The sequence below is a fragment of the Bubalus bubalis genome, chromosome 6, assembly GCF_019923935.1.
Source record: "Bubalus bubalis isolate 160015118507 breed Murrah chromosome 6, NDDB_SH_1, whole genome shotgun sequence".
In the NCBI taxonomy this organism is placed as follows: domain Eukaryota; kingdom Metazoa; phylum Chordata; class Mammalia; order Artiodactyla; family Bovidae; genus Bubalus; species Bubalus bubalis.
The window spans coordinates 30698072-30716447 of NC_059162.1; the positions used below are offsets into that span (position 1 = coordinate 30698072).

General features: G+C 46.7%; 1 protein-coding gene across 1 annotated transcript in view; it reads left to right on the plus strand.

The window, feature by feature from the left end:
* The window catches only part of LOC102405458 (monocarboxylate transporter 1), a 58604-nt gene extending 44241 nt beyond the window's left edge, over positions 1-14363 (plus strand). The window contains exons 5-7 of the transcript XR_006551737.2: positions 4951-5836; positions 6864-7117; positions 12752-14363. The gene's annotated coding sequence lies outside the window, so the exon portion shown is untranslated. The remainder of the gene's footprint in view (positions 1-4950; positions 5837-6863; positions 7118-12751) is intronic.
* Positions 14364-18376: the final 4013 nt, after the last annotated feature.

An 18376-nucleotide genomic window follows, 5' to 3' on the forward strand; every position in this document is an offset into this window, starting at 1 on the left:
CACTATGAACAAAGCTAGTGGAAGTGATGGAATTCCAGTTGAGCTATTTCAAATCCTGAAAGATAATGCTGTGAAAGTGCTGCACTCAATATGCCAGCAAATTTGGAAAACTCAGCAGTGGCCACAGGACTAGAAAAGGTTAGTTTTCATTCCAGTCCCAAAGAAAGGCAATGCCAGAGAATGTTCAAACTACTGCACAATTGCACTCATCTCACATGCTAGCAAAGTACTGCTCAAAATTCTCCAAGCTAGGCTTCAATAGTACATGAACCATGAACTTCCAGATGTTCAAGCTGGATTTAGAAAAGGCAGAGGAACCAGAGATCAAATTGCCAACATCCAGTGGATCACTGAAAAAGCTAGAGAGTTCCAGAAAAACGTCTACTTCTGCCTTATTGACTATGCCAAAGCCTTTGACTGTGTGGATCACAACAAACTGTGGAAAATTCTGAAAGAGATGGGAATACCAGACCACCTGACCTGCCTCCTGAGAAACCCCTATGCAGGTCAAGAAGCAACAGTTAGAACTGGATATGGAACAACGGACTGGGTTCCAAATCAGAAAAGGAGTAATGTCAAGGCTGTATATAGTCACCCTGCTTATTTAACTTATACTCAGAGTACATCATGAGAAATGCTAGACTGGATGAAACACCAGCTGGAACCAAGATTGCCCGGAGAAATATCAATAACCTCAGATATGCAGATGACACCATCCTTACAGCAGAAAGTGAAGAGGAACTGAAGAGCCTCTTGATGAAAGTGAAAGAGGAGAGTGAAAAAGTTGGCTTAAAACTCAACATTCAGAAAACTAAGATCATGGCATCTGGTCCCATCACTTCATGGGAAATAGATGGGGAAACAATGGAAATAGTGACAGACTTTATTTTGAGGGGCTCCAAAATCACTGCAGATGGTGACTGCAGCCATGAAATTAAAAGATGCTTGCTCCTTGGTGAAGGAGGAAACAGACAGAGCTAGATTCCATCTTAGGCCAGGCTGTGAACATTAGGCTATACGCATGGTCACCCTCCCAATGGACTCTGAACTTTGTGCCCAGTGTCTATAGAAATGGCATACCAATGGAAAACCAGACCCCCCAATAAAAGAGCCTCAGGACTTGGACTCTCCATTGCCTAAAAGAATATGCTAATTATCTCTGTAACAGAACAAAGTGGTAAATTCCATTATGTTTATTGGGATATGACCACAGGCCTATTGATAAATATCCACTGTTTATCTAGTCTTGTGACACATGAATCATGGGTTAACTTTGATCGTATCTCTCTTTTACCTTGTCCAGACTAGTTTCAAGGAATCTGGGGAGGTGGGTTTGAGCAAGGACACTTAGGGTATATAAGGTTTCCACAAAAACTGGTCGGGGTCCTTGGCTAAGAGGAGACTCTGCCTTGGGCCCACGGTGTAATAAACTGTACTCCACTATCTGCATTGTGCTTTTGAGTGAGTTTGTTTCCCAGAATGCATGGCTACAACATTGGAAGAAAAGCTATGACCAACTTACACAACATATTAAAAAGCAGAGACATTACTTTTCCAACAAAGGTCCATCTAGTCAAAGCTATGGTTTTTCCAGTACTCATGTATGGATGTGAGAGTTGGACCATAAAGAAAGCTGAGAGCCAAAGAACTGATGACTTTGAACTGTGGTGTTGGAGAAGACTCTTGAGAGTCCCTTGGACTGCAAGGAGATCCAACCAGTCAATCCTAAAAGAAATCAGTCCTGAATATTCATTGGAAGGACTGATGCTGAAGCTGAAACTCCAATACTTTGGCCACCTGATGCGAAGAACTGACTCACTGGAAAAGACCCTGAAGCTAGGAAAGATTGAAGACTGGAGGAGAAGGGGACGACAGAGGATGAGATGGTTGGATGGCATCACTGACTCGATGGACATGGGTTTGAGCAAACTCGGGGAGTTGGTGATGGACAGGGAAGCCTGGCGTGCTGCAGTCCACTAGGTCACAAAGTCAGACATGACTGAGTGACTGAATTGATTGACTGACCAACACCCACAGGTTGTTCCACTTCAGAGTCTGCCCTGTCCATACCTTCCTCACCTGTTTTCCCTGCTATAGTCTTGGGTCAGGTCCTTACTCGCCCAGCAGGATTCTTGAGATAGTCTAAGGACACCCCCAGCCTGGGGTCTCATTCCTCACTTCCAATCCCCCCTCAACACTACTACTGTCTCAGTAAAACCATGACAAGGTTAAAATATGCCTGTCATATGCATGTATAAGGAACACGTGACAAAGACTAATGTAACTCCTTAATGAAGAAACTAGCAGAATAGTAAATCCAGTTTAAAGAAAAGTTCAAGAAGCTATAGTGGATGATAAAAGGTATGCTGGAAAGATTGCAGACTTAGAGACAAGAGAGATAAAATAAAACTAACCTTAGCTCTTTCACACTGTTACATTCCTTGCCAGTGGCTTCATTCCCAGGTCTCCTACTCTGACACCTCAGGCGGGCCAGGCCCTCTTCAGGCACTCCAGGCACTCCAGGCCTCCTTGCGGCTAGGGGGAGGGAAAGGCAAGTTCAAGTCCTCAGGATCCAGGTCTTTCCACAGTTCACACTTCCGCAACCCCAGAGTTCATCAAACTGCCGGAGAGTTTTGTTCGGTGCTCCCTCAACAGTGATGATACTGAGTTCAAGCTCCCCGAGTGATGGGCCACTAAATCTGAGAGATGAGGTGCTGAGGCAAGGAATACGACTATTTGGAAAGCTGACCAATAAGATGTTGAGATTAATGTCTCAAAATAACCATCTTGTCAGGGTCTGGAGGCCAGGTTCTCTTATAAAACCAGAGAGAGAAGAGGTGAGGAATTAAAAAAGCAGAACAGACAGGGAGAGGCAGTGAGGACGTGGAGGAAAAAGAGCCGCGTCTCGCAAAACATCTCTGGGATGGCCAGCCTGTGGAAGTGATGTGTTAATCTCTTCTTTCTTGCAACATTTTACGGATGGGCAGGGTCGGATAATCTCTCTGTGAGTTGAATGAAGGCACTTTAACAGTCCGGCAGAGAGACAGGGTTCTCTGAGGTGGGCCATTATGTGTGATTCTAAGAGCAAAGGCAATGAAAATCAAGTCAAAGAAACAGTTCCCACCTGGAGTCAGAACCGACTCTTCCCTGCAACACTGTTATGACCCCATGTCTGTGCTGATCCACATGAACTTCGGGAAAATGCAATGGCGCAGCCCCTGCTTCCTGGATTGTGGCTTCTTATTTACATCACCACAGCAAGTGATTACAGGCTTACCTCTTCCATTTAGGGCTGTGCTTTATCTGGCTGCCCTTGACACCTGGCCACTCTCTGGCTCCTGGCTCAGCCAGGCTCTGGACAGGGCTGTGTTATTATTGGATGAGAGACCATCTTCATGTTTGGTCTCTGAAATCAAACATGCAGATGTTTGATTTCAACATCTGTGCTTTATCTGGCTGAAAAGATTTTTTGAACTGTGGTGTTGGAGAAGACTCTTGAGAGTCCCTTGGACTGCAAGGAGATCCAACCAGTCAATCCTAAAAGAAATCAGTCCTGAATATTCATTGGAAGGACTGATGCTGAAGCTGAAACTCCAATACTTTGGCCACCTGATGCGAAGAACTGACTCACTGGAAAAGACCCTGAAGCTAGGAAAGATTGAAGACTGGAGGAGAAGGGGATGACAGAGGATGAAATGTTTGGATGGCATCACTGATGAGAGGCAGCCGTTAGTGGTGGTGTGAAGCGAGATCTTAATTTCCTGCCCATGAAGTGAACCTGGGTAGCCTTGATGAATCCTGTTCACCAGACCAGCAAGGGCTAGAGGCTAGAAGCTAATTTTCCTTGGATCTTGCCCCCAGTAAAACATGCATTTCTCAATGGAGGCAAGGACTGTAAATGCAAGAACAAAGTTTATTATTAGATATAGAAAGCAACAACGAGTGGGATTGAAGGAGGAAACAGACAGAGCTGGACTCCATCTTAGGCCAGGCTGCGAACATTAGGCTACAAGCATGGTCACCCTCCCAGTGGACTCTGAACTTTGTGCCCGGTGTCTATAGAAATGGCATACCAATGGAAAACCAGACCCCCAGATAAAATAGCCTCAGGATTTGCACTTGGACTCTCCGTTGCCTAAAAGAATATGCTAATTATCTCTGTAACAGAACAAAGTGGTAAATTCCATTATGTTTATTAGGATATGACCACAGGCCTATTGATAAATATCCACTGTTTATCTAGTCTTGTGACACATGAATCATGGGTTAACTTTGATCGTATCTCTCTTTTACCTTGTCCAGACTAGTTTCAAGGAATTTGGGGAGGTGGGTTTGAGCAAGGACACTTAGGGTATATAAGGTTTTCACAAAAACTGGTCGGGGTCCTTGGCTAAGAGGCCTTGGGCCCGTGGTGTAATAAACTGCACTCCACTATCTGCATTGTCCTTCTGAGTGAGTTTTTTTCCCAGAACGCATGGCTACAACGTGGGGTGCACGGGCCGGGAAACTCCTCACTTTGAAGAGACAAGTCCCATTTGGGGCAACTCCGAGGCCTTGCAGCTTGAATCTTCTAGAGGGGGGAAGGTGCCTTGCCCTTCTGGAACGATTCTGCTTCTCCACGCCCAGACCTTTCACATTAGCAGGTAGTGGATGGCAGCAGGGGACCTGAGCGCTCAGGTGAGAAGGAACCCACCCAGCAGGGTGGAAGAGGGGCCCTGATCACCCTCTGGGAGGGACTAGAAGGGGCACGGACCCACAGGAGCCTGGAATAGGCAGGCAATGATTGCTTGGTACACAGGTCGACGAGCGTGCTAGGGCTTAGGAAGGGAATCTGCCAAGGTCATTTAGGTGTGTCCACGCCATCTCAGGGAAAATTATTACCAGCGATCGCCAGGGGATTTTTAGGATAGGAAACTGGTCCTTGTATGCTCATATTCTGCCTTCCCACAGGAGGTGTCCCGTCTGCTGTGAAATTCTTGACACCTTCGGAATTGTCAGGCTAGAAGGAGGGGGATACATAAGTGAGTATGAGTTGGCTTTTCTGGAGACGGCCTGGGACATGGGATATTTAACCCATCTATGTTTTCATCCACACCTGATCAAGCCCACTAAGACAGAACAGACTTTAAGGGAGAAACAGTCTTGGACCATGTGGTGTTCTGGTTTGGCCTTGCTGACCGGCAAGTGAAGACAGGCCGATCCCCCTTCTCCCTCTGGGATCTGGCAGGATTTGGATGAGGATGACCTGTCCCTCCCCCATACTGGATGATGACGCGCCTGCTGGCCCAGTATTCCACCAGGACCAGAGGCCGCCTTAATGCCTGATCCAGGGCCAGGTGAAGTTCCTGCAGCAGCCGCTGCGCCTCCACCAGCTCTCCCGGAGGTCATAGAGCCCCCACCTCAGCGGGCTCCCATCCTGGTGGCAGAAGCCTCTGGCCAACACTTCGAGGATCTGGCTCCAGCTGAACCGCCCCAGCTATACCCACCTCTCCCGATCTCAAGGATGCCTTCTTCTGCATACACCTTGCCCCAGCATCACAGCCCATCCTTGCCTTTGAATTGGGAAGATCCAGTCAGGGGCACCAAACAACAGCTCACCTGGACTCCCCCACAAGGGTTTAAGAATTCCCCAACCATCTTTGGGGAAGCCTTGGCTTCTGACCTGGACTCATTCCACCCGGAAAAGTACAGATGTTGGCTCCTACAATACGTGGATGACCTGCTGCTGGTTGCCGAGACCAAGGAAAAATGCTGGAAAGGGACAAAAGCACTGTTCCGGCTGCTGATGGAAGCAGGTTACTGGGTGTCGAAGAAGAAGGCACAGATCTGCAAGGAGGTAAGGTATCTGGGGTTTGTTTTAAAGAAGGGCACAAGGTTCCAGACCCTAGTTGGGTCCTATATACTGATGGCACTAGCCTGATAAAGCAGGGCAATGGCTGTCAGGTTAGCCAAAGCGGAAGGGGCCATCAAGACTGAAAAGGGATGGTGGGAATTGCCAAGTGGCAAATTATTGGTACTGGAGGAGCTGGCACACACTCTGGTAAGCCAAACACACCAAGCGACCTGCCTAGGCCATGCTGCCTGCTCACAGGTTAATGCTGCCTCTTGGGTATTCAGACAAAAACCTCTGGGTATTCAGCTGAAAGGCATGCTGCCCCTTGAACACCTGGCAGTGGACTTCACTGAAATGAAACCTCACCGACACTACTGTTACCTGCTGGTCATGGTATGTAGGTTCTCAGGAGGGGTAGAAGCTTTTCCTACCTGGACTGAAAGAGGATCAGAAGTAGCCCGGTGCCTGCTTAGGGAAATAGTTCCCAGATTTGGATTTCCTACTGCATTGGTTCAGACAATGGCCCAGCTTTTGTAGCTGATTTTAGTACAACAAATAAGCAAAACTTTAAACCTTAAATGGAAACTGCACACTGCATATAGGCCCAGAGTTCTGAGATGGTAGAATGAACCAACCGGACAATTAAAGAGACTCTCTAAGTGGATCAGAGAGACTGACTGCTCCTGGGTGGACTTGCTTCCGATGGCTCTGCTCAGACTCAGGATGACCCCACAGTCCCAAGGCTATTCTCCATACGAAATTGTGAATGGGAGGCCCCCTCCCATAATAAAACAGGTGTCAACAAATTTGCCTCAGGTAAGGGGGGATAGGATTTCGCAGCAGATAGAACTGGGTAAGGTAATAAATCGGGTAACTAAGTTTGGACAAGAAAGGGTGCAATTCCCCCTTGGGGAACAGATTCATGAGTTTACGCTTGGTGACCAAGTATGGGTCAAAGATTGGAAACTTGATTTACTAGCCCCTCGGTGGAAGGGCCCTTATACTGTTATTCTAACTATCCCTACTGCAGTTAAAGTTACAGGTATTGCCCCTTGGATCCATCATACGGGGGTGAAGAGAGCATAGCACGCAGACCCAGAAAACCCTGAGTGGACTGCACAGAGGGACCCCGCTGACCCTCGAGAGACTAAGACCATCCTTAAGAAGAAGGAAAAGAAGATCCCAGAGCCCCTTGAGGATGAAGCCACATAATCAACTCCTGCTGCTTGGTCTCATCAACGTGCACATTCCTACGCCAACTTCCACAATTCCTCCAACTGTTGGGTATGTGGGGCTATGCCTCTGTCTGTGATGGATGGACTTCCCTGGTGGCTGTCACCGCTCCACCAAGGAGATTTTAAACCACTCTGCTCTTTTCTGGGACACAATCATAATCTCTCCCTGTTCTCTGGGTGTAAGCCAGACCTACACTCAACAGACTCGGGTCATAGGGTTACATTTGATATAAATGCCAGTGTAACAAAAGCCTAACCTACAACAAGTCCCGGTAAATCCACCTTATTTACATGCTAGGTGGACAAGATCTGTGTTTCAATGGTATTAGTATATTGCTGCCTTATTCCTACCCTCTATAGGGACAACCGGATAAGGCAATGGCACCCCACTCCAGTACTCTTGCCTGGAAAATCCCACGGACGGGGGAGCCTGGTAGGCTGCAGTCCATGGGGTCGCTAAGAGTCGGACACGACTGAGCGACTTCACTTTCACTTTCCACTTTCATGCATTGGAGGGGGAAATGGTAACCCACTCCAGTGTTCTTGCCTAGAGAATCCCAGGGATGGCAGAGCCGGGTGGGCTGCCGTCTCTGGGGTTGCACAGAGTCAGACACGACTGAAGTGACTTAGCAGCAGCAGCAGCAGCATCAGGACAACAGATATTATGATTAAAGTAGAGGCCTTGACTAATTTCACAAAACAGGCCCTCCTAGATAGAACAAAAGCCATCCAAGCCTTAAATGAAGAGCAAATCCAAATGAGAAAAGCAGTAATTCAAAATAGAATGGCTTTGGACATACTCACAGCTGCTCAAGGAGGGACCTGTGCTATAATTAAGGTTGAATGTTGTGTATGCATTCCTGACTTATCTGGCAATGTATCAACTGCTTTAGATGACATGAAAAACCAGGTAAAAGCAATGTCAAATGAAAAGATTCCTTTCTGGACTTCGGTCCTATCTTGGGTGAAGGGCGATTGGTGGAAAACTATATTCACCATTGTTATAAGTTGACTTGATAGTTCTGCCTTGTGGACCCTGAATTTTACAATGTATTATGAACTTTGTAACCCAAAGGTTGATGTCATTCTCCCAAATTGGCGGTCGGAGAACCAGGGTGCAATATATCCCTATGAGTGATGCTCATAATATGAATTAAGAGCATCAAGAGGGGGGAATGAAGGAGGAAACAGACAGAGCTGGACTCCACCTTAGGCCAGGCTGCGAACATTAGGCTACGTGCATGGTCACCCTCCCAGTGGACTCTGAACTTAGTGCCCAGTGTCTATAGAAGTGGTATACCAATGGAAAACCAGACCCCCAGATAAAATAGCCTCAGGACTTGTACTTGGATTTTCCATTGCCTAAAAGAATATGCTAATTATCTCTGTAACAGAACAAAGTGGTAAATTCCATTATGTTTATCGGGATATTGGAGAAGGAAATGGCAACCCACTCCAGTACTCTTGCCTGGAGAATCCCATGGAGGGAGGAGCCTGGTAGGCTACAGTCCATAGGGTTGCAAAGAGTCGGACACGACTGAGCATATGACCACAGGCCTATTGATAAATATCCACTGTTTATCTAGTCTTGTGACACATGAATCATGGGTTAACTTTGATCGTATCTCTCTTTTACCTTGTCCAGACTAGTTTCAAGGAATTTGGGGAGGTGGGTTTGAGCAAGGACACTTAGGGTATATAAGGTTTTCACAAAAACTGGTCGGGGTCCTTGGCTAAGAGGCCTTGGGCCTGTGGTGTAATAAACTGCACTCCACTATCTGCATTGTCCTTCTGAGTGAGTTTGTGTCCCGGAATGCATGGCTACAGCAGGATAGCACACAGAAAAATTGTTAAGACAGAAGCAAGGCAGAGATTCCCGGGTGGCACAGTGGTAAAGAATCTGCCTGCCAATGCAGGAGATGCAAGAGACACAGGTTTGATTCCAGAGTTGGAAAGATCCCATGGAGAAGGAAATGGCCATCCGCTCCAATGTTCTTACCTGGAAAATTCCATGGACAGAGAAGCCTGGCAGGCTACAGTCCATGAGGTTGCAAAGAGTCGGACACAACTTAGCACCCCTGTGCGTACACACACACACACACACACACACACACACACACGGCAGAGGTGCGCACCGAGAGAAAGGGTATGGGCATCTTCCCTAATGAGGAGGAACGCAGTGAAGCAGTTGAGTCATTTACTTATATAGAACAGTTCTTTTAGGTCTTTGTTTACCTTTAATTAATCTGGTTTCTTTTTCCACACCTGACCTACCCTAAGGCCCTCCCTGACATGTGTGTGCAACTTTTTTCCATGATGGATTCCAGGCCAGAGGGCTCTGGAGTCACATATTAGCATCACATATTATGGAGTGGTGCCTTCTCCTTTTTGACCCCCAAGGATGCTTTGGACACATATGAAATGTCTCCCTTGCCCCAAGGATGGGAAATACATGACCTCCTGATCCTTTATTCAAACAAGGTTTAGCCCCTCTGTTCCTGCCATGACTGTAACCTTAAGGCGTCCACAGGAAACAAAACCTGGCTTTTTACCCCGTCGGTTGTTCAACATTTCAGAGGACAAACAGGAGGCTGATTGTAAATATCTAACTCGGAGCCTAGTGGAGGTGATGGAATTCCAGTTGAGCTATTTCAAATCCTGAAAGATGATGCTGTGAAAGTGCTACACTCAATATGCCAGCAAATTTGGAAAACTCAGCAGTGGCCACAGGACTGGAAAAGGTCAGTTTTCACTCCAATCCCAAAGAAAGGCAACGCCAAAGAATGCTCAAACTACTGCACAATTGCACTCATCTCACATGTTAGTAAAGTAATGTTCAAAATCCTCCAAGCCAGGCTTCAGCAATATGTGAACCGTGAACTTCTAGATGTTCAAGCTGGTTTTAGAAAAGGCAGAGGAACCAGAGATCAAATTGCCAGCATCTGCTGGATCATGGAAAAAGCAAGAGAGTTCCAGAAAAACATCTATTTCTGCTTTATTGACTATGCCAAAGCCTTTGACTGTGTGGATCAAAATAAACTGTGGAAAATTCTGAAAGAGATGGGAATACCAGACCACCTGACCTGCCTCTTGAGAAACCTATATGCAGGTCAGGAAGCAACAGTTAGAACTGGACATGGAACAACAGACTGGTTCCAAATAGGAAAAGGAGTACGTCAAGGCTGTATATTGTCACCCTGCTTATTTAACTTCTATGCAGGGTACATCATGAGAAACGCTGGGCTGGAAGAAGCACAAGCTGGAATCAAGATTGGCAGGAGAAATATCAATAACCTCAGATATGCAGATGAAACCACCCTTATGGCAGAAAGTGAAGAGGAACTAAAAAGCCTCTTGAGGAAAGTGAAGGAGGAGAGTGAAAAAGTTGCCTTAAAGCTCAACATTCAGAAAACGAAGATCATGGCATATGGTCCCATCATTTCACGGGAAATAGATGGGGAAACAGTGGAAATAGTGTCAGACTTTATTTTTTTGGGTTCTAAAATCACTGCAGATGGCGACTGCAGCCATGAAATTAAAAGACGCTTACTCCTTGGAAGGAAAGTTACGACCAACCTAGATAGCATATTCAAAAGCAGAGACATTACTTTGTCAACAAAGGTCCGTCTAGTCAAGGCTATGGTTTTTCCTGTGGTCATGTATGGATGTGAGAGTTGGACTGTGAAGAAGGCTGAGTGCCGAAGAATGGATGCTTTTGAACTGTGGTGTTGGAGAAGACTCTTGAGAGTCCCTTGGAGTGCAAGGAGATCCAACCAGTCCATTCTGAAGGAGATCAGCCCTGGGATTTCTTTGGAGAGAATGATGCTGAAGCTGAAACTACAGTACTTTGGCCACCTCATGCAAAGAGTTGACTCATTGGAAAAGACTCTGATGCTGGGAGGGATTGGGGGCAGGAGGAGAAGGGGATGACAGAGGATGAGATGGCTGGATGGCATCACCGACTTGATGGACATGAGTCTGAGTGAACTCTGGGAGTTGGTGATGGACAGGGAGGCCTGGCGTGCTGCGATTCATGGGGTCGCAAAGAGTCAGACACGACTGAGCAACTGAACTGAACTGAATTGAACCTGGAGCCCTCTTATCCCCTGTTTTAGGAAATACAAATAGGCTAGTTGCAGGTGTCCAGACTGAAGCCTATCTTTTTCTCACCCCAAGAAATGTAAACAGGAGGTCAGTTGTAAATGCCTAGCCTGGGTATTTGGAACCCCACTCCAGTACTCTTGCCTGGAAAATCCCATGGATGGAGGAGCCTGGTAGGCTGTAGTCCATGGGGTCGCTAAAAGTCGGACACGACTGAGCGACTTCACTTTCACTTTTCACTTTCATGCATTGGAGAAGGAAATGGCAACCCACTCCAGTGTTCTTGCATGGAGAATCCCAGGGATGGGGGAGCCTGGTGGGCTGCCGTCTCTGGGGTCGCACAGAGTCGGAAACGACTGAAGCGACTTAGCAGCATCAGCAGCAGCCTGGGTATTTACAGGCTGTCTGCTACCTCAAATGTATGAGTGAACACAGAGCATCCCAGAGCCTGGACCTAAACAACAGTAAATAGATAGACAGCAAAGGTTTATTCTCTGGATAGTACTCAACCAGAAAAAAGAATGAAATAATGCCATTTGCATCAGTATGGATGGACCTAGAGATGATTATACTAAGTGAATAAGAAAGAGAAAAACAAATATCATAAGATATCACTTATATGTGGCATCTAAATATGATACACATGAACTTATCTATGAAACAGAAACAGACTTGCAGACTTGGAGAACAGACTTGTGGTTGCTAAGCGGGGTGGGGAAGGGATAGATTAAGAGTCTGGAATTAGCAGAGGCAAACTAATATATAGGATGGATAAACAACAAAGTTCTACTGTCCACCAAAGGGAGCTATATTCAAACCTGTGATAAACCACAATGGAAAAGAATGTGAAAAAGGATGTGTGTGTATATATATATATATATATGTATAATTAAATCACTTTGCTGTACAGCATAATACAACATTGTAAATCTACTATACTTCAATAAAATTAAACAAATTTTTTTTAAGTTTTATTCTCCTGGAATAATTCCCACCAGTTCCCACAATTACATATGGTTTAATTCCTATCATAAATTGCTTATTTCATGTAACTCTTAGTTATTCTGTTCTCTGCGCAATCCTGACTGATATACTCCTCAACTTTTCTCAATAATCCTTTAGGCCCTCTAGGCCCAGGGTTCTGATGTCTCCTCATGGCTAGAGTGCAGTGAACTTTGATGCTAAATTCCAGCTGAGGCCCTCCCCAGCTCTGGCTCCCCAGGCAGAGTATTTAACTACTCTAAGCCTCAGTTTCTATACCTGTAAAATGGGAATAATAACATATCTCCCTTAGAAGCTTGCTAGGAGGATTAGGGACTTTCCCCGGTGGTCCAGTGGTTAGTATTCTGTAATTCCACTGCAGGGGGCACGAGTTCTATTCCTGGCTGGGGAACCAAGATCCTGCATGCCACGTAACATGGCCAGAAAACAAACAAACAAACACAGAAGTTTGCTATGAGGATGAAATAAGATAATGGCAGTAAAATTCTTAGCACAGACCTTCACCTAGTGTAAATACTTGATATTCACTATGATCATTACCTGTGTCATAAATAACCCCTATCACGGACTTGCTTTTCAGAACCACCATCAACACGCAGACCAGAGTGTGAACTTCTTGAGCAAAGAGACACCTCTTTTGATTGGAGAGTTGAGGAAGCTTCCTGGAAGAGGTGTCTTGTCAGCTGACCCTGAATTGTTGGATTGGGGTAGGTAAATAGGGGAAGGATGGCATCTCTCCTGGAAAGAAAAAAACAGAGATAGGTATAGAGAGACCAATGGTATAAACCAACTAGACTTTGAAACTTTGCAAATTATCTTAATTGAGGAACCGTGTGTTAACAGACATTACATCAGGCCCCAGGCTGGGCTAGGAAGATAGAATGCTGAATAAGAAGCTTTTTGTCCTTTGGGAGCAAGAGAAGGAAATTGGTGCTTACAATCACAGTATGAGGAGGACCCCAAAAGTCCAAGGACTCAAAAGTGAATCAAGGGCAGAGAGTTTCCCAAGCCCAGGTCTGATGAGGGCAGAGGACATCCCCGTGGGCCTATGGGCTGCCTTGGAGAAATGCTGAAGTGGCATCTATGTTCTACACCCATCCCCCCAACCTCCTCCTCCTTTGGAGTGAAGGTGGTGGGTTAGTACTGAGTAGGAAGTGAATGCCCCTATTCCTTGAGCCCAGTTCTCCAGGAATTAAGGTCCCAATTATAGAAGAGGCAATCAGAGGTTAAGGTAGCACATCTAAAATTATTGAGAAGAAAACAGTATTACATGCCTAAAGAAAATTTATCAAAAGAAAACACAAGATAGGAAAAGGTGTTCCACCAGGAGTGTAAGCTCCAACTTTGAATATCTGAAGATTCCATCTCTGGTATGCAGACAAAGATGGGTTTGTGGTAGCATTCAAGTATGTGCTAAAGGTATAAAACAATGAATGAGTGAATGAAGACTCAAAAGATGGATCTTCTGGGGTGGGGACTCACACACAAACTGCCCTGCTACGTGCCCTCCAAGGTAGCCTAAGACTGGTGTCCTTTAAACACCTGAAACATCAACCACTTCTTTTGGGTTTATTTTTCTCCCCACCAGCAGTACGTGGCTCACCTCCCCCACCCAAGTTTCTATTAGCCAAAGAAACTGAGAATGCTCAACATGCTGGAAGGACATTCCAGATGCCTGAAACCCTACTGCAAGAATCCCCTGCTAGCAGAGGACAGATTACATAGGCCCATATAGCTCTAGAAGCATAGAGGTTGATAGGCTGACCAAGTCAGGGAAAACCTCTTGATGGAGGTTACCCTTGATCGTCATGAAATCTGGATTTAATTTTGATGCCTCTGGATAGGAAATGATTCCCTGGTAGATGAGTTCAATAAGATAGATGAGGTCATTAAGCCTTTAGTGGGCTTTGAATTATCTTCACTCAAAGAATATGGAAGAGATTAATACTGAGATTCTGTAGTTTGACCTCTTCAAAAGAGTCAGAAATCATAGTCAAGAACTTTGTAAGTTTTATTAATTGTATAATTTGTTTACTTTCTTTCTACCATTATTATTTGGAACCCCATACTGTGCTAAGTCACTTGGGTTGTGTCCGACTCTTTGCAACCCTATGGACAGCAGCCTGCCAGGCTCCTCTGGAGTGGCTTGCCATTTCCTCCTTCAGGGGATCTTCCCGACCCAGGGATTGAACCCGTGTCTCTCAGGTCTCCTGCATTGGCAGGTGGGTTCTTTACCACTAGCACTACTTAGGAGGCCCTTCTGCTGCTGCTGCTGCTAAGTCGCTTCAGTCGCGTCTGACTCTAGGGTCCACTAATTCCATCCGTGTTTCTTTTTTCCTCAGGCACTGAATAAAAGTACAGTCCCATCTGTGCTTCCTTTCACAGCTTAAATTATTCCACTTAAGCTCTTCATCCAAATGCTACCCCAGTAGGCTTTTTGAAACTTCATTTTTATTACAAATAAATTGCTAAATAAAGCTTGCAGCATAAAAATTAAATAATAATAATAATAGAACTCCCTGCTTGACATCGGGCTGTGGCCTCAGTCAGTGAAATGGTCAAAAGTCTGTCAGGCTCCTCTCAGGCTCCATTCAACCCTGGGGGACAGATAAGAACAAACCATCGCAAGTTCACCAAGGTGGTGCCACCAGAGTCGGCCTCCTGCACCACGGGCCGATGACACCTCCCTCACCATCCTCACCTTTTGATTTTGCTCTGATCACTGAAGTGTTTCTCCAGACACTGTTGATGGGCTTTAACCCTGGGAGGTGACTGACGTGGAGCCCAGACAGTTGGGCTCTTGGCAGCTCCCTGCCCCTCACATCCCACCTGGGTCAGCCCCAGCCTCAGGGTCAGGCCCCCAGGAACCAGAGCTGCTTGTGCTTCTCAGGAGGGAACAGACAGCATGGGGACCTGCTCAGGACCGGCCATGGGAGTCAGCTCAGCCCACAGCCTGAAAGCTCACCCCGTCTCCTCCCATACCCGGCAACACCAACACATCTTCACCAGGCAGGATAGTGCAGGGGGCTCGCGGCTCAGGAATACCTGGGTTTCAAGCCTGGCCCTACCACTCACCAGCTGTGTAGCTCTGGGAAGACCACTTTGCTTCCCTGTGCCTCGGTTTCCCCATCTGTAAAATATGGATGACAACGGTCGTATCAGCCGGAGTTCAGTGCAGGAAACAGGAACCACTCGAGGTGTTTTGAGCAAAGTGACTTGAGACGGGGCTAGATGCTTATGGGATGGTTGGATGGAGGAGGGGAGGAGGTAAGGCTGAGTCTCTGGAGATCTGCTCCCTAGTCCTGGGCAGGAGAGGAAGGTGGGCAAATGGAGGTTGCCACTGGCAACCTGAGTTCTCAGTTCAGGATACACTGACTTGGCTGTGATTCCGGGAGCAGGCAGGGGTCCCACTGCTGCTGCTAGGGGTGGAGACCGCACACTGGACACGCTGCCAGAAATGATGCCCATCTGTGTGACCCTGCTTGCCAGAAGGGAGCAGCCAAAGCAGCAGGAAGGTGGTCTCTGGTTCCCTGTCACATTCCAAATCTCTTGTGAGGATCTCAGCATTGGATCACAGTAAGCTTTCGGCCCCGCCCCCCAAGGGCCTCTCCCTGAGCCATCTCCCTCTTGCCTGCCACCCCCCAGGCCCCGCTGGATGTGGCAGTGTGGGGCGCCCTCGTGTGGGCAAGGGCGGCCCTGCAGCCGCGCCACCAGGATCCCAGGCTGCCCTCCTCTCCTCATCAGTGCTGCCGGCTTCCAGGAGCCGGATGTCTGTTCCCCGGATGTCATGGCTGTGGACCCCTCACGTGTCCACCTCACGTGTCCGCTACTCCAACTGGCCTGCCTCCAAGCTACGTTCCCTCCTTCTTATACCTCTGAATGTTTTCTCACTCCTATTTTAAAATTCGATGTCCTATGTATGTCAAAGAGTATGTATTAGTTTTCTAACCCTATGTAACCAGTTACCCTAAAATGTAGCACCTTAAAATAGCAAACATTTCCTCACACAGTTTCTGATGGTCAGAAATCCTGGAGCAGCTTAAAACAAAATATGATCGACACCCATGGGTCCACCAATCACTCAAGAACCAGAACATCATATGTCCCCTTTCATCTACTTTCTTCCTCCCTAGGTAAGAGGAAATCTCCACCTTGAATTTTGTGTCTATCATTCCTTTGCTTTTCAAACAGTTTTGCTACATAGCTGCATATGTCTAAATAATGTTTGTTTCATTTTTTTTTAATCTTTATGGAAGTGATGGGCTGTTGGTAGTACGTGGTGCTCCTTCCTCCCAGCTCCAATTTTCTCTCTGTGTGTGCTCAGTCCCTCAGTCGTGTCCAACTGTTTGCCACCCTTTGGACTGTGCCCGCCAGGCTCCTCTGTTCATGGGATTTCCCAGACAAGAATACTGGAGTGGTTTGCCATTTCCTTCTCCAGGGGATCTTCCCGAACCCACATCTCTTGTGTCTCCTGCATTGGCAGACACATTCTTTACCACTAGCCTCACCTGGGAAGGTTACATAAGCATTCTTTATTTATCCATTCTCCTGTATATGGACATCTGGGTTGTTTCCACTTCAAACTGAAAAATGATGCTAAGTCACTTTGGTAATGTCTCCTGGTACATGCATGCAAGTTTCCCCATGTTTATGCCTAAGCAAAGGGTGCTGGGTTCTAGGATATGCAAACAAGACAAGGTCAAAATATTTTCCAAAGGGGTTGCACCAATTTACACTCTCGCTTGCAAGCTGTATAAAATCCTATTGATCCACATGTTCTTTCTCAGGTATGTGTGGTGGGGAAGTAGACCCATGGCTTTGGGAGAGAAGAGAGGCTCCTGGGCACTGAGACTGGCAGGGGGAGGACCCACACACCCCTGGGCCCCTGCCCAACTCCGCCAGAGGAGGTTTCAGCCCTGTGATGTTGTGATTTATGACAAAAAATATACATATGGTCTTCATCTGCATCCCCATTTCCGCCCAGAGCTCCTAAAACCCTTGGAATGTCCTAAGTGAGAACAGATGAAGGCATTAATGAGATGACATTTGGACAGCACCTAAAGTTGGGTGCTGGTTACCAGAGGAGCTGAGTGAATAGAGGGTGGGAACTTTCAGTCCTACCCACTGACCTCCAGCGAGGGAAGAGGGGCTTGAGATTGAATAAATTACCCATGGCTAATGATGTGGACTTCCCTGGTGGCTCAGATGGTAAAGCGTCTGTCTACAATGCGGGAGACCCGGCTACAGGGGTCGCAAAGAGTCGGACATGACTGAGCGACTTCACTATTCACTATAATGATGTGATCAATCATGAATGTGTTATGAAGCTGCCATAAAAACCCCAAAGCAGAGGGTTTAGGGAGCTTCCGGGTTGGTGAACCTGCCCCAGGTTGGTGAATGGAGAGCCGGGGAGAGTGGCACTTGGAGAGAGCATGGAAGTTTGGTTCCCTTCTCCCAGGCCTTCCCTGCCCTATGCATCTCTTCCACCTGGCTGTTCCTGAGTTTATATCTGAGAAATGGAATATCTCCTGTCATATCAGTAAACAGGACAGAGTTGGACCATAAAGAAGGCTGAGCACTGAATAATTGATGCTTTCAAACTGTGGTGCTGGAGAAGACTCTTGAGAGTCCCTTGGACAGCAAGGTGATCAAACCGGTCAATCCTAAAGGAAATCAATCCTGAATATTCATTGGAAGGACTGATGCTGAAGCTGAAGCGCCAATACTTTGGCCACCTGATGCAAACACCTGACTCATTGGAAAAGACCCTGATGCTGGGAAAGACTGAAGGCAGGAGGAGAAGGGAGTGACAGAGGATGAGATGGTTGGATGGCATCACTGACTCAATGGACATGATTTTTGAGGAAACTCCGGGATATCGTGAAGGACAGGGAGGCCGGGCATGCTGCAGTCCATGGGTTCGCAAAGAATTAGACACACAACAGTAAACAAGGATGTCAGAGTCACCAGTGATTGCAGCCCTCCAATGTGAGCCAGTGAACTGTGAGGGAACTCAGGAATGAGAGGAATATCTGTCATCTAGCCTTCAAGATGACACTCCTTCAAGATGATAACCCTCCTTTGCTCTGGGAGCATTCTTCATTCCAGAAGGAATGTCACAGGACAGGGACTGCCAGAACTTGTTCTGGAATCACCACGATCAAACTTGTCACTGTCTTCCCCAAGTGGGGACACGTGGTTTTGA